Source organism: Oncorhynchus masou, chromosome 13, assembly GCF_036934945.1.
Source record: "Oncorhynchus masou masou isolate Uvic2021 chromosome 13, UVic_Omas_1.1, whole genome shotgun sequence".
NCBI classification, from domain to species: Eukaryota; Metazoa; Chordata; class Actinopteri; order Salmoniformes; family Salmonidae; genus Oncorhynchus; species Oncorhynchus masou.
Genome location: NC_088224.1, coordinates 87,940,662 through 87,957,954, shown reverse-complemented (window position 1 = coordinate 87,957,954; position 17,293 = coordinate 87,940,662). Strand labels below are relative to the sequence as shown.

At 43.5% G+C, this 17,293-nt stretch overlaps 1 long non-coding RNA gene across 1 annotated transcript in view; it reads left to right on the top strand.

Annotated features, from left to right (window-relative positions):
- Positions 1–4,505, top strand: part of LOC135551568 (uncharacterized) — a 50,235-nt gene extending 45,730 nt beyond the window's left edge. The window contains exon 4 of the long non-coding RNA XR_010457329.1: positions 4,308–4,505. This is a non-coding gene — a long non-coding RNA (uncharacterized LOC135551568). The remainder of the gene's footprint in view (positions 1–4,307) is intronic.
- Positions 4,506–17,293: the final 12,788 nt, after the last annotated feature.

Genomic DNA, 17,293 nt, shown 5'->3' with positions numbered 1-17,293 from the left:
TCTCAGTGGGTTGTCCTGTCTCAGTGGGTTGTCCTGTCTCAGTTGGTTGTCCTGTCTCTGTGTGTTGTCCTGTCTCAGTGTGTTGTCCTGTCTCAGTGTGTTGTCCTGTCTCAGTGTGTTTGTCCTGTCTCAGTGGGTTGTCCTGTCTCAGTGTGTTGTCCTGTCTCAGTGTGTTGTCCTGTCTCTGTGTGTTGTCCTGTCTCAGTGTGTTGTCCTGTCTCAGTGTGTTGTCCTGTCTCAGTGTGTTGTCCTGTCTCAGTGTGTTGCCCTGTCTCAGTGTGTTGTCCTGTCTCAGTGTGTTGCCCTGTCTCAGTGGGTTGTCCTGTCTCAGTGGGTTGTCCTGTCTCAGTGTGTTGTCCTGTCTCATTGTGTTGTCCTGTCTCAGTGGGTTGTCCTGTCTCAGTGTGTTGTCCTGTCTTAGTGTGTTGTCCTGTCTCAGTGGGTTGTCCTGTCTTAGTGTGTTGTCCTGTCTCAGTGGGTTGTCCTGTCTCAGTGTGTTGTCCTGTCTCAGTGGGTTGTCCTGTCTCAGTGTGCTGTCCTGTCTCAGTGTGTTGTCCTGTCTCAGTGTGTTGTCCTGTCTCAGTGTGTTGTCCTGTCTCAGTAGTGTGTTGCTCTGTCTCAGTGTGTTGTCCTGTCTCAGTGTGTTTGTCCTGTCTCAGTGTGTTTGTCCTGTCTCAGTGTGTTGTCCTGTCTCAGTGTGTTGTCCTGTCTCAGTGGGTTACTCTGTCTCAGTGTGTTTGTCCTGTCTCAGTAGTGTGTTGCTCTGTCTCTGTGTGTTGCTCTGTCTCTGTGTGTTGCCCTGTTTCAGTGTGTTGTCCTGTCTCAGTGTGTTGTTCTGTCTCAGTGTGTTGCCCTGTCTCAGTGTGTTGCTCTGTCTCAGTGTGTTTCTCTTTCTCAGTGTGTTGCTCTGTCTCAGTGTGTTGCCCTGTCTCAGTGTGTTGCTCTGTCTCAGTGTGTTGCTCTGTCTCAGTGGGTTGCTCTGTCTCAGTGTGTTGCCCTGTCTCAGTGTGTTGCCCTGTCTCAGTGTGTTGCTCTGTCTCAGTGGGTTGCCCTGTCTCAGTGTGTTGTCCTGTCTCAGTGGGTTGTCCTGTCTCAGTGTGTTGTCCTGTCTCAGTGGGTTGTCCTGTCTCAGTGTGTTGCTCTGTCTCAGTGGGTTGCCCTGTCTCAGTGTGTTGCCCTGTCTCAGTGTGTTGCTCTGTCTCAGTGGGTTGCTCTGTCTCAGTGTGTTGCTCTGTCTCAGTGTGTTGCTCTGTCTCAGTGTGTTGTCCTGTCTCAGTGTGTTGTCCTGTCTCAGTGTGTTGCTCTGTCTCAGTGTGTTGCTCTGTCTCAGTGTGTTGCTCTGTCTCAGTGTGTTGCTCTGTCTCAGTGTGTTGCTCTGTCTCAGTGTGTTGCTCTGTCTCAATGTGGAATGATTATCTTGGCAAAGGAGAAATGCTCACTAACAGGGATGTAAACAAAACAAACATTTTAGAGAAATTAGCTTTTTGTGCTTATGGAACATTTTTGGGATCTTTTATTTCAGCTCATGAAACATGGGACCAGCACTTTACATGTTGTGTTTATATTTTTCTTCATTGTATGTTATGCTAAATTTTATTACACTGAATATTCAAATTACTTTATTATTATCCTGTTGTTGCAATGTGGGGAGATGAACCTGAACCACATGTACTGTGTGCATGACAAATAAACTTGTCAAATTTGATTTGATTTGATTCATGGGGTTGTCTGTCCGACGTGGTGTCATATGTACTTATCTAGGGAAAACAGGTGTCCCATCACCTGTCCGCTCTGTTATGTTCCTCCCCCCGGGGCTGAGAGAGGAAGGGGGAAATCACTTCCCCGTCCATAAAGGTAGATAGGAACTCCCCTAGCAGGTAGTCTCTATGACAGGGTGTAGATGAGATAGGAACTCCCCTAGCAGGGAGTCTCTATGACAGGGTGTAGATGAGATAGGAACTCCCCTAGCAGGTAGTCTCTATGACAGGGTGTAGATGAGATAGGAACTCCCCTAGCAGGTAGTCTCTATGACAGGGTGTAGATGAGATAGGAACTCCCCTAGCAGGTAGTCTCCATGACAGGGTGTAGATGAGATAGGAACTCCCCTAGCAGGTAGTCTCTATGACAGGGTGTAGATGAGATAGGAACTCCCCAGCAGGAAGTCTCTATGACAGGGTGTAGATGGGATAGGAACTCCCCTAGCAGGTAGTCTCTATGACAGGGTGTAGATGAGATAGGAACTCCCCTAGCAGTTAGTCTCTATGACAGGGTGTAGATGAGATAGGAACTCCCCTAGCAGGTAGTCTCTATGACAGGGTGTAGATGAGATAGGAACTCCCCTAGCAGGTAGTCTCTATGACAGGGTGTAGATGAGATAGGAACTCCCCTAGCTGGTAGTCTCTATGACAGGGTGTAGATGAGATAGGAACTCCCCTAGCAGGATAGTCTCTATGACAGGGTGTAGATGAGATAGGAACTCCCCTAGCAGGATAGTCTCTATGACAGGGTGTAGATGAGATAGGAACTCCCCTAGCAGGTAGTCTCTATGACAGGGTGTAGATGAGATAGGAACTCCCCTAGCAGATAGTCTCTATGACAGGGTGTAGATGAGATAGGAACTCCCCTAGCAGGTAGTCTCTATGACAGGGTGTAGATGGGATAGGAACTCCCCTAGCAGGTAGTCTCTATGACAGGGTGTAGATGAGATAGGAACTCCCCTAGCAGGTAGTCTCCATGACAGGGTGTAGATGAGATAGGAACTCCCCTAGCAGGTAGTCTCTATGACAGGGTGTAGATGAGATAGGAACTCCCCTAGCAGGTAGTCTCCATGACAGGGTGTAGATGAGATAGGAACTCCCCTAGCAGGGAGTCTCCATGACAGGGTGTAGATGAGATAGGAACTCCCCTAGCAGGTAGTCTCTATGACAGGGTGTAGATGAGATAGGAACTCCCCTAGCAGGTAGTCTCTATGACAGGGTGTAGATGGGATAGGAACTCCCCTAGCAGGTAGTCTCTATGACAGGGTGTAGATGAGATAGGAACTCCCCTAGCAGGTAGTCTCTATGACAGGGTGTAGATGAGATAGGAACTCCCCTAGCAGGTAGTCTCTATGACAGTGTGTAGATGAGATAGGAACTCCCCAGCAGGAAGTCTCTATGACAGGGTGTAGATGGGATAGGAACTCCCCTAGCAGGTAGTCTCTATGACAGGGTGTAGATGAGATAGGAACTCCCCTAGCAGATAGTCTCTATGACAGGGTGTAGATGAGATAGGAACTCCCCTAGCTGGTAGTCTCCATGACAGGGTGTAGATGAGATAGGAACTCCCCTAGCAGGTAGTCTCTATGACAGGGTGTAGATGGGATAGGAACTCCCCTAGCAGGTAGTCTCTATGACAGGGTGTAGATGAGATAGGAACTCCCCTAGCAGGTAATCTCTATGACAGGGTGTAGATGGGATAGGAACTCCCCTAGCAGGTAGTCTCTATGACAGGGTGTAGATGAGATAGGAACTCCCCTAGCTGGTAGTCTCCATGACAGGGTGTAGATGAGATAGGAACTCCCCTAGCAGGTAGTCTCCATGACAAGGTGTGTGTGAGTGTGGCTCAACTTATTACATCCTCTTCCTCAGCCACACATCTTGGGAATAGATAGTGTCATGGAACAGGAAGTGTCACAGGAACAGGAAGTGGCTCTGAGACAGTGACTCTTTCCAGGAGGTCCTTGTTTTAGTGAGGTGATGAATGGTCTGTAACACGACAGAAACACCACACTGATGGTGTGTGAAGGGAACACTTGTCTCTTATGTCATGTGAGACGCTTCTGACTCTTATCTTCACGTGCTGCGTACCGGCCCTGTGCTATCAGGGTAGAAACACGTATCTGCCCAACAGAGGCCACTATGGGAGATGCACTATGCCACTGTCACCTTTCCTGTCCTCCCTGTGTACAGCAGCCCTACGGGTATTGGAATCTCCTGAAGACACAAAACAGATAGCTTTTATACACTGGGTAAGTGGCAGCCCCACCCTGATTACCAATTGCCACCACCCGAGACAGGCAGAGGCTGCGTTCACAGCAGTAACTGTTCCACCCAGGTACATTAGGCCTGTATGTTTTCTGCTTCTTACACTCCATGTTTCCCCCTCCTCTTCCTCTTCTTCCTCCTCCTCCCCCTCCTCCTCTTCTTCCTCCTCCCCTCCTCATCTTCCTCCTCCTCCTTTTCCTCCTCCCCCCTCCTCTTCTTTCTCCTCCCCTCCTCCTCCTTCAACCCCCCTTCTTCCACCTCCCCCCACCTCCTCTTCCACAGGCTGTCCCAAGAGCTCAGGGAGAAGGAGGAAGGCTGGTTGTCATGCCAATGCAGGTGTAACTCTCTACAATCACAGCTGTTGGCATGTCAACAGAGAGAGGAGGAGGCAACCCGGAAGTACTCTGTGACTGAGCAGGAAGTGGAAGCTCTGAGGAGAAAACTAGAACACGCCCAACAGAAGAGCAAAGACCTGAGGAGAGACAGGTGTGTCTGTATACGTATGATTTCCTCATACCTTAATGACCTTGTTTATGTGAGAAGCCTAATTACACCTGTATGAACGTCTATGTTCGTTATCTCACCTGTTTATCCCACTATTCCCTCATGTGTCTGTTTGTGTCAGATCACATGTACACCTGTGTTTTATTCCCATCTGTATTCCCATTCTCCCCCTTGTATATCCCCATTCCCAGGTGTCTACTTGTCTGTCAGTACATGATTCACCACTGTGTGTGTGTGTGTGTGTGTGTGTGTGTGTGTGTGTGTGTGTGTGTGTGTGTGTGTGTGTGTGTGTGTGTGTGTGTGTGTGTGTGTGTGTGTGTGTTATCTCACCTGTATACATACCTAATGTCCTGTTTCATCTGGTATCATTTCAAGTCCATTTCCACCTGTCATTAGTCACCTGTTTGTGTGTAAACTGTCCTGTACACATCTCATAATCCCACCTATTTAATGTCTAGCAGGTCTCCTCAGCTCAGTGTATATGTAGTTGTGCCTTGGTTAGGGCTCTGCTGGGCTCATTCCCACATTGTGGGTAATTCATATTTCAGCTTTCCTATTAAAAGGAACATTCGATCAAAATCCAAGTCACACACTATGAGCTGAACTGTACTGGGATTTCTTCTGGGTTATAGAACTGACCACACACCAGTCCTGGCCTCAACACACACTATCAGGTCACATGTCACACCTTGGTTTGGAAACTATGTGAATGTGCATGCATATTGTTTGTGTTGGATTTTGGGCCAAGGTGTTCCACTGAAGCCTACCCCATAAAACTCCAGGCTATTTCATTTAACTAGGCAAGTCAGTTAAGAACAAATTCTTATTTACAATGACGGTCTACCAGGGAACAGTGGGTTAACTGCCCTGTTGAGCGGCAGAACGACAGATTTCTACCTTCTCAGCTCAGGGATTCAATCCAGCAACCTTTCGGTTACTGGTCCAATGCTCAAACCACTAGGCTACCTGCCGTCCCGTTCTACTGAAACTACACCTCTAAAACCCAAGGTGTTCTACTGAAACTACACCCCTAAAACCCAAGGTGTTCTACTGAAACTACACCCCTAAAACCCAAGGTGTTCCACTGGAACTAAACCCCTAAAACCCAAGGTGTTCCACTGAAACTACACCCCTAAATCCCAAGGTGTTCTACTGAAACTACACCCCTAAAACCCAAGGTGTTCCACTGAAACTTAACGCCTAAAACCCAAGGTGTTCTGATGAAACTACACCCCTAAAACCCAAGGTGTTCTACTGAAACTACACCACCAAAACCCAAGGTGTTCTACTGAAACTACACCTCTAAAACCCAAGGTGTTCTACTGAAACTACACCTCTAAAACCTAAGGTGTTCTGATGAAACTACACCCCTAAAACCCAAGGTGCTCTAGGGAAACTACACCCCTAAAACCTAAGGTGTTCTACTGAAACTACACCCCTAAAACCCAAGGTGTTCTACTGAAACTACACCCTTAAAACCCAAGGTGTTCTACTGAAACTACACCTCTAAAACCTAAGGTGTTCTGATGAAACTACACCCCTATAACCCAAGGTGTTCTACTGAAACTACACCCCTAAAACCCAATGTCCTGAGCTGTATGCAGTGGCTGTACATATTACACTACTGGGACATGGGCCCATTCTGTTATGTAAGGACAGAACCCACCTTGGCTGGGGGACTCTGTCCAAATCCAACCCCTCCTATCCCCTTCCCTGAGAACCATCTCCATATCTACTCATAGTGAAATGATCGGATGGTTGGAAATAATATGGTGGAAACTTCATTTAGCTTTTGAGAGGAACATTAATTATCATAGAGGAAGAAGTCAAAATACATGAAACTGAGGAAAGAAATGGCCACTTCCTGTGACCTCAGATAAACTGAGCTGTAGCTTGTGTGTTTGTGTGTGCGCGTGTTTACTACCCCAGAGAGGAAAAAGAGGAACCCTGACTGTACTCACCCTGTGTCCTTACCACAAACACGCACACACACACACACACACACACACACACACACACACACACACACACACACAATGTCACACACACACAGACAAACAGTCACTCCCACACACAAGATCACACACACACTTTTTTAACACATTTATTCTGCACGGACTGAAAGGTTATGGTTTGGGAAGGTTTAAAACAAAATTATTATTCACTTGGTTACGGACTGAAAGGTTATGGTTTGGCATGCAATGTCTGAGCACACAGCAGAAGACAAACAGTCACGGACTGAAAGGTTATGGTTTGGGGAAGGTTTAAAACAAAATTATTATTCCTTGGTTACACCAACAAAAGATCTCATAGTTTCCCTTACGGACTGAAAGGTTATGGTTTGGGGAAGGTTTAAAACAAAATTATTCTGATGTATTATGTCAAAATTATTATTTTTTTAGGTTATGCATTTATTCTGCTTGGTTACGGACTGAAAGGTTATGGTTTGGGGAAGGTTTAAAACAAAATTATTATTCTGCTTGGTTACGGACTGAAAGGTTATGGTTTGGGGAAGGTTTAAAACAAAATGATAAAAAATATTGCGCTAGGTGTCATCAATATTCATACACAGTAAATGTAAAAGTGTTAAATCAACACTTTTAAGTGTTAAATGTATCACTGTCAGTGAGTACATATGGTCCCACTCTACACAGAGTAAAAAGTACACTGATCAAAGTGTCACATTTCGAGTGTTGATTTAACACTGAGGAGTGCAGAAAGTTAACACTGCACTACACTGGCCGGTGTTGATCAAATGTAACCCTAAGAGGTCATCAACACTTTGAGTGGTATAGTGACACTTACTAGTGTTGATCTAGGGTGACTCCTATTAGAGTAAAACTGGGTTTACTCTATTCAGTATTCATTTATTTACTCTTCCCCCGTGTAATTGGGAATTATAGTTTGTGAAAGCACTTGGAATTTCATCATAAACTCATGCAAAGCTGTTTCAACATTCAAATATGTTTCTCACAACCTAACCATAAGTCTCAGCCCTTAAACTGTTATCAAGTGACAGTACACTGTAGTCAAAATAACCCCTTGCTCCATATGACATGAGCAAATCTATAGGTTTGTTGGGAAAATGCTGACATTTACATTCAAAACACATGTTTCTCACAACCTAACCATAAGTCTCAGCCCTGGCTTAAACTGTTATCAAGTGAGAGTAGGGGACAGTGCAGTCCAAAAAAAACCTTGCTCCAGATGACATGAGCAAATCAAAAGGTTTGTGGTACATGATGTCATTTACATGAAATACTTTTCATTATGGACTTTTCTTCAAAACAACTTTAAATGCATGCAAATTATCATCAAAAACATAAGGTTTCAAGAGCTGACCCAACCTCCCCAAAAAAAACATTTTCCTCTTTCAGAACAATAGCCTTAATTTTGTAAAATACTGGCATTTCAATGACTACTTCACCACATATGACCAAATCAAGAGGATATTCTGTAGCATGGGGCTTTACCCATATAACTGACAAAACATGTGTGTGCACTGAGATATTCAACTTGGCAGCAATATCATGGCTTTCTTTCAGGTCGTTGAGCCTGGACTGATAGCTTGTCCATCCTGGCTGAAGGTTTCCCAGGTATATGCCATGTCATTTTGGTGTTTCTTGGCTAAGGTCATAGTGACATTCTTAAAACTCTTCAGTTGTTTTTTTTAAAGAAATTATGTTTTGCCTCGTAGCACATACACTCCGAGTGAAGAATGGGCCCGATATTACCTTATACAACGAGGATAATGCATCATGAAGTGGGGTTTCGCTAACAGATTTCTAATCAGGAAACAAATACACAAAAAGCCTAGGATGTTCAGCAATTAAGTGGTTCAGTATAGGAGAAAACACAATATTTACAATTTGTAGTAGTAACAGAAGCTGCTGCCAGTATTTATCATCTTTCTGTACCAGATCACCAAATATCAATGGCAAATTACGGAGAAGACACCAACACTGAATAGCATTTAGACCCAAATCATTGCTCCCATCATCCAATTTGAGTGCAGGTGGATTCCTCCTCTCTGTGTAGCCATAGTTAAATGAATGAACTCCACCGTACACATCTTTAGCAGTCACAGAGTTAGCTGGCATATACTGTAACACAAGTTTTAGCTCAAATTGTGCAACTCCTTCTAAAATGTCGTGCATTATATCAACAGAAAAAATGTCTGTAGTATTGAGGTACTGCAGAGAGATCAATAAGCAAGCATGCTTCACAGCGTACACATTTTTTTATTTTTTTTTATTTCACCTTTATTTAACCAGGTAGGCTAGTTGAGAACAAGTTCTCATTTGCAGCTGCGACCTGACCAAGATAAAGCATAGCAGTGTGAACAGACAACAACACAGAGTTACACATGGAGTAAACAATTAACAAGTCAATAACACAGTAGAAAAAGAAAAAAAAGAGAGTCTACACTACATGAGGTAGTGTTGGGTTTGACTGAATAGTTTGACAATGGTCTGAGTGCATGTTTTGTACGTAAAGTCTTGGGTCATCCTCAGAACAGCGTTTGAAAATCCTCTTTCTCAGTGAGGCAAAAACGGCAACAATAACGAGCACTAAATGATTCCTCAAAACCAAACAGGCAACGTTTACCAATATTATCTCCAGTTACTTGGACAACACTGCCATGTATACGACCACTGAAGAAGGGCACTTCAGTACCCTCAGTCACAAGCACTTTCAAATAGCTTACTATTGGCTCAAGAATGGAATCAAATCTATGACTTAAGGTCCTGGGTATGGAAGAGTGCACATAAGTTAATATTTAACTAAATTGAATTCAACTTTGGGGTAAAACGTCTTAAAATAAAGTTTATACCTCCCAACTTGTGAATTCCCATTTTTGATCCCAATGAATTAGCAGTCTCAAAGTCACCACAAAAGAGTTGAATTTGCAATGCAAGAGGATGTCTCTTCATATATAGTCCATCTTCCAAATCAAAGTGAACTCCATCTTTAAAATGATGCCCCGAGTTAAACATGTCACTTTGTGTTTGGGTTCTTCAAAATTGACTGCAATGTCTGGAGAATTAGAACGTAAGAAAATGGATCAGTTATGACCATTTGATTATAAGTTTCAGTAGTTTTGTTTCTTCTATTGTAAAATCTAACACCGAGGACTTTCTCAGCTGGTTGAACTGTTCCTAATTTTTTTATATGAAGTAAAACACTTCGTTTTGATACCCAATTCAACAAAGTGAAAGGATTTTCAATATCCTGAAAAGAATGTTGGATTTTTCGGACAGTTTCTGTGTCTTTTGAAGATATACATGGAAGAACGGTCGCTTCAGCTTGACCCTGTATCTCTTGCACCGCTTCTTCCACGGAAGATACAAAACTATTTACAGTCGTCTGACCGACACCTGCAGCCTTCAGTTGTGCAATAGCAGACGCACACATATCAAGTGTGTTCTTGTTAGATATTGGTACAACATGGTTACAACTCGAATTTGAAGGAAAATCAGCATTACTTGGCTGATTATCAACGGCTGTATTAGCATCCAAGTTAGCATTTAACAAACATCTCCAGAATGTCTCCAGAATGTGCCCGGTTCAAATGCTTCATAAAGCCAGAAAATGTACCAAATACACTACAACAATCTGCTTGACCACATTTTAGACTTTTTATGTTACACGGCAGTCTGACAACCATGTATCAAAATAGCTAAATAATATCAGTGAAATAATTGTTTAAATTCAACTTTTGCGTGGAACAAATTAGGATTTTGGTTGATCCAACCATGGGGTCGAGAAAAGAGGAAATTGAACGCAGAAACTGAATTTATGGGCGGGGTTGTGATGGTGTTTACACTTACTACGTAACAGTCTACACTAAATACAATGGGGCGGCAGGGTAGCCTAGTGGTTAGAGCGTTGGACTAGTAACCGGAAGGTTGCAAGTTCAAATCCCCGAGCTGACAAGGTACAAATCTGTCGTTCTGCCCTTGAACAGGCAGTTAACCCACTGTTCCAAGGACGTCATTGAAAATAAGAATTTGTTCTTAACTGACTTGCCTAGTTAAATAAAGGTAAAATAAAAAAATAAAAAAACAATTAACACCAGTTATCAGCACTGACGCGAGGGGTCATTTGGCACTGCCAGTTGCTAGATCAACTCTATGGGAGTTTTGACACAGTGAATTTAACTCTGGTGATTTTACTGTGTAGTATTCGCATGGCTTGCTTGAGTAATGTGAACTGCTGTGGTGCAGTGGTCTAAGCAGTGTCTCCAGCCCCCCGCCTCATGAGTGCTGGACGATAATTGTATATCGAAGTTCTCGAGGCCTTTTCAAACGTCCAAAATCGTCATCTATTTCTAGTGACCAGCCTGCTCACACATACATTCCAAGACAGCTTTGTTTTTCCATTCATAAAAGGGAACAGTTTGGCCTCCGCCATCGCTGACTCTCGCTGACCTGCGAGAGGACATTTTGTGCCCTTGTTCCTGAAAAAAACTAATCTCTGCTCCCTCTTCCACCCTCCCAGCCCACCCTGCACTCTAAAACTGTACACTACACCCCCAAACCCTCTCCTTCTGCCCCCTCTAATGACCCCCTGCCTACCCCCACCCTGCGTGCGTGCGTGTGTGTGTGTGTGTGTGTGTGTGTGTGTGTGTGTGTGTGTGTGTGTGTGTGTGTGTGTGTGTGTGTGTGTGTGCGTGCGTGCGTGCGTGTGTGTGTGCAGTGTGGGTTGAGTAATGTATGAATAATTAGAACAAATGCCCTCTTTCACCCCACCAATCCAGCCGGCACACAATGGGGCTGTTGATGTTTTCCCCTCTTCTGGGGTAGGGAGGGAGGGAGGGAGGGAGGGGGAGGGAGGGAGAGAACAAAGGAGTGAGGGGGTAGGGAGGGAGGGAGCGAAGGAGGGAGCGAAGGAGCGAGGGGGTAGGGAGGGAGGGAGGGAGGGAGCGAAGGAGCGAGGGGGTAGGGAGGGAGGGAGGGAGGGAGGGAGCGAGGGAGGGAGGGAGCGAAGGAGCGAGGGGGTAGGGAGCGAAGGAGGGAGGGGGTGAGGGAGGGAGGGAGGGAGGGGGTGAGGGAGGGAGGGAGGGATAAAGAACATGGTGGTTACTTCTCACGCTGTATGGCTCTTTGCACACTATACAGGACACACCATGCATCTGGCTGCCACTTCTACAGAACAGAGAACAAAAACTGTAAATCATTTAGAAGTTAAGAGAGGTCAAGCATGTGGTTCCTTTGTCATAAGATGGATGTGAATGACCTGTCTGGTGGATGGTCAATATGGCTTGATGAATGAATTGGGAGCTGTGGTGTTTCCCTCTGGAGCTGCAGTGCGGATATACTACTTCTATAGATCACTATGTGTAGAGACTGATGGAGAGCAACTTCTCCGATTGATGGGTGTGTTTCTCAAGTTAGGATGGAAAGCAGTGTACATGATAGAGACACATGGAGAGGGGTTGGCACAGCAGACGTTCACACACACACACACAAACACACACACACACACACAAACACACACACACACGCACACACACACATATGTCTGTCTAGTAAAGCTGGCTGGCGTGAGAGAGAAAGTGCTCCCAGATTTACTCCCAGATGCCTGTCTCCACCCAGACTGAGAGGTGAGTTTGCACGCTCTGACACACACACACACACACACACACACACACACACACACACACACACACACACACACACACACACACACACACACACACACACACACACACACACACACACACACACACACACACACACACACACACACTCACACACACACACACACACACACACACACACACACACACACACACACACACACACAGACACGCTCCAATGCCCCTGGGGTCTATTTGGTCACTGGGTCCGATTAGGCTATTCCTATTATCTTTCCAGGTTGTTGTTTTCCATGGTTCGGGCCGAGGTCGGGATTACAATTGGGAAGGGGTCTTTCCCAAATCCCCTCCATCCCTGCACACACACACACACACACACACACACACACACACACACACACACACACACACACACACACACACACACACACACACATACACACACACACACACACACACACACAATCTCACATTCCCAGCAGCTGTTCACGCCCAAAGCCCTACTATGGAACTCACAGGTCCGTTTGGGGATCAGTGTAACACTGCGTTACCCTGGGCAACAGCAGGAGGAGACAGCAGTAGCAGCACACTGTGTCCAGAAACTACAGATGACCAGTAAATTACAGATGACCAGTAAACTACAGATGATCAGTAAATTACAGATGACCAGTAAACTACAGATGATCAGTAAACTACAGATGACCAGTAAGATGATCAGTAAACTACAGAGAAGCTGTTGACTCTTCAGAAAGATCAACACACGGTACTGTGAACATTTCTGTGCATCATGACCCCATTCTGCTCCAGAAGCAGTAAGCCGGGTGCTCAGCGATTAGATCATTTGATAATAAGATGATTAGATGATGTGAGAGTAGTGTCAGTAGCAGGGGCAGACTGGGACCAGAAACCGGCCTTCGTATTTCTAACCCACCAGCCCGTCTTTTTCCTTGAGGCCCCCACACCGGATCATTTTGTTCCTCCAAGCCCCCACATCAGCCCAGTTGATGATCAATGGCGCAAAATACCCAAATGAGACAAGCCCACTGGGCTAAAAATGGAACAGCCCATTTGGCAAATCCTTGAATTTGCCAGATGGCCAGTCCACCCCTTGTCAGGCATCAGCATGCTTCAGTTCGGCTGGTGCCTAGCCGGCTCCCTTAAAAGACCTTCTCTTGAAAAACGAGATAAAATAAGATGTAGTACTGTTTGTCCATTTTGAGATCCGTAGCAGTATACACTTCCTCAAAATAGTCAGAATGAATCTAAAATAACTCAAGAAATCACGTTATTGTCGAGGAGATCTTAGTTGCTCAATTTTACATCTAACTGAGATGTTTGGTGCAGTATTGAATTTTTAAAAAATGCATGAAAACAAGTCGAGTCTCGTTGAATGAAAACTAAGACTATTGTAGAATCCCTACTGTTGACCAATCACTGTAGACTTCGTCTACGAACTTCGGCTTACCTCCAAAAATTTGACAAAGAGTCATCAACAGCCAACAGAGAGTGAGTGAGTGAGTGAGTGAGTGAGTGAGTGAGTGAGTGAGTGAGTGAGTGAGTGATTGGGGGGTGAGTGTGGAAAAAAAGCGCTGCTTTTGAGTGCTGTCAACAAATTAGATCTTGGTTACTCTTGGGAAATATAAATCACTTAAATATTTCAACACAAACGGTTTTCACATACACACACACTTAGATATCACACAGAGGTTTTTAAAAAACATACTTTAACGATGACAGCTTTTCCATCCTAGAGGGGGAGATCAACTATTTCCAGGCCCAGGGACATGTACTAGTCTGTGGCGACCTACATGCCAGAAATGGACAAGAACCTGACACCCTCAACACACAGGCGGACAAACACCTACATGGGCGTGACAGCATTCCCTCCCCCTTATGTCCCCTAGACACAACTACGATAACATAAACAACAAAAACGAGTCACAACTCCTGCAGCTCTGTTGGACGCTGGGTATGTACATAGTCAATGGTAGGCCTACAAGGGGATTCCTATGGTAGGTGCACCTATAGCTCATCTCTTGGCAGTAGCACTGTAGACACTTTATCACTGACCTCAACCCAGTGTATCTTAGAGCATTCTGTCAGTTAGTCCACTGACACCCTTATCAGATCACAGCAAAATCACAGTCTACTTGAACAGAGCAATACTCAATCATGAGGCATCAAAGCCAAAGGAACTGAATAATATTAAGAAATGCTATAGATGGAAGGAAAGTAGTGTGGAAATCTACCAAAAAACAATTAGGCGACAACTAATTCAATCCCTTCTAGACAATTTCCTGGACAAAATGTTTCACTGTAATAGTGAAGGTGTAAACTTGGCAGTAGAAAACTTGTCAGACCTGTCAGCTTCCCTATCCAATCAAAAAATGTCAAGCAGACAACCTAAGAAAATGTAAAACAATGACAAATGGTTTGATGAAGAATTCAAAAACATAAGACATAAATTGAGTTACCTATCAAACCAAAAACATAGAGACCCAGAAAACCTGAGTCTACGCCTTACTAAAACGATACAGAAATACAAGACGGAAAAAGAAGGGACACTGCGTAAAATCAGCTCAATGTAATTGAAGAATCCATAGAATCTAACCACTTCTGGGAAAATTGCAAAACTCTAAACAAACAACAACACGAAGAGTTATCAATCCAAAACGGAGATCTATCGATAAACCTTCTCCAATCTTTTTGGCCCTATAATAAATAACAAACAGCAAAAACAACATCTTGATGAAAAGTGTGCCCAAGGTAAACTGCATGTTACTCAGGGCCAGAAGCTAGGATATGCATATAATTGGTAGATTTGGATAGAGAACGCTCTAAAGTTTCTAAAACTGTTAAAATAATGTCTGTGAGTATAACAGAACTGATATGGCAGGCAAAATCCCGAGGACAAACCATAAAAAATATAAAGAATTCGGCCTCCCACTGTTTCCAGTGGCTGTCATGTTTATTTTAGTATGAGGCAGAATCCTCCCAGAATCCTCCCAGGTTGCAGTTCCTAGGGCTTCCACTAGATTTTGTAGTTTTTCTAAGTGGCTCCCATTTTGGCTGTAGTGTTTTCATGCGCGTGAATGAGAGCTCGTTCGTTGTCGTTTTTCTCCAGTAAAGACAATAACAATACTTCGTCTTTAATTGTATTGTTTATTTACGTATTAGTGTACCTGAGGTTTCATTTTAAACGTTGTTTGACTTGTTTGGAGAAGTTTATTGATAACGTTTGGGATTCATTTTGTATGCGTTTTGATGGAGTGAAACCGGTGGATTATTGAATGAAGCTCGCCAGCTAAACTGAGATTTTGGGGATATAAAGAAGGACTTTTTCGAACAAAAGGACCATTTGTGATATAGCTGGGACCTTTTGGAGTGACAACAGAAGAAGATCTTCAAAAGGTAAGGCATTTATTATATTGCTATTTCTGACTTTCGTGGCGCATCTGCCTGGTTGAAAAATGTTTTTCATGCTTTTGTATGCGGGGCGCTGTCCTCAGATATTCGCATGGTGTGCTTTCTCCTTAAAGCCTTTTTGAAATCTGACACAGAGGCTGGATTAACAACAAGTTAAACTTTATTTTGATGTATGACACTTGTATCTTCATGAACGTTAAATATTTCTATTCCTGTCATTTGAATTTCGGGCGCTCTGCAATTTCAACGGATGTTGTCGAGATGAGTCGTTAGCGGAATGCCTGCGCCAGAAAGGTTCAACATAGCCCACATTAACATATGTAGTTTAGGAAACAAGGTTCAACATAGCCCACATTAACGTATGTAGTTTAGGAAACAAGGTTCAACATAGCCCACATTAACATATGTAGTTTAGGAAACAAGATTCAACATAGCCCACATTAACATATGTAGTTTAGGAAACAAGGTTCAACATAGCCCACATTAACATATGTAGTTTAGGAAACAAGGTTCAACATAGCCCACATTAACATATGTAGTTTAGGAAACAAGGTTCAACATAGCCCACATTAACATATGTAGTTTAGGAAACAAGGTTCAACATAGCCCACATTAACATATGTAGTTTAGGAAACAAGGTTCAACATAGCCCACATTAACATATGTAGTTTAGGAAACAAGATTCAACATAGCCCACATTAACATATGTAGTTTAGGAAACAAGGTTCAACATAGCCCACATTAACATATGTAGTTTAGGAAACAAGGTTCAACATAGCCCACATTAACATATGTAGTTTAGGAAACAAGGTTCAACATAGCCCACATTAACATATGTAGTTTAGGAAACAAGGTTCATGAAATTAATAACTTGCTAGTAACATATGACATTCATATTCTGACTATCTCTGAAACTCACTTAGACAATACCTTTGATGATACAGTGGTAGCAATACGTGGTTATAACATTTACAGAAAATACCGAAATCCCAGTGGTGGAGGTGTTGCTGTTTATATTCAGAACCACATTCCTGTAAATATTTAAAGATGGTCTCATATTAAATACTGTTGAAGCAATATGGCTACAGGTTCATCTGCCTCACCTAAAGCCCATTCTTGTGGGAAGCTGCTATAGACTAACATAGTATCTGGTGTGAAATGCTTGATAATGTATGTGATATCAACAGAGAGGTATATTTTCTGGGTAATTTTAATATTACTGGTTTTCAACAAGCTGCCCACTCAAGAAAAAGCTTCAAACTGTAACCAGTGCCTGCAACATGGTTCAGGTTATCAGTCAACCTACCAGGGTAGTTACAAACAGCACAGGAATGAAATCATCAACATGTATTGATCACATCTTTACTAAGGCTGCAGAAATGTGCTTGAAAGCAGTATCCAGATCCATCGGATGTAGTGATCACAATATAGTAGCCATATCTAGGAAAACCAAACTTCCAAAGGCTGGGCCTAATATAAGACGTTTTGTAGTGATTCCAATGTTGTTGATGTAAAGAATATTAAAGTATTCAGAATCCTATTAAACAAAGATCAATTACATCAAGAATGATAGTAAAAAGCTTTGGAGCACCTTCAATAACATTTTGAGGAATAAGGCAAACTCAGCTCCATCATTCATTGAATCAGAGGCTCATTCATTACAAAACCGACTGATATTGCAAACTACTTTAATATTTTTTTTCATTGGCAAGATTAGCAACAAACGCTGACAATACAC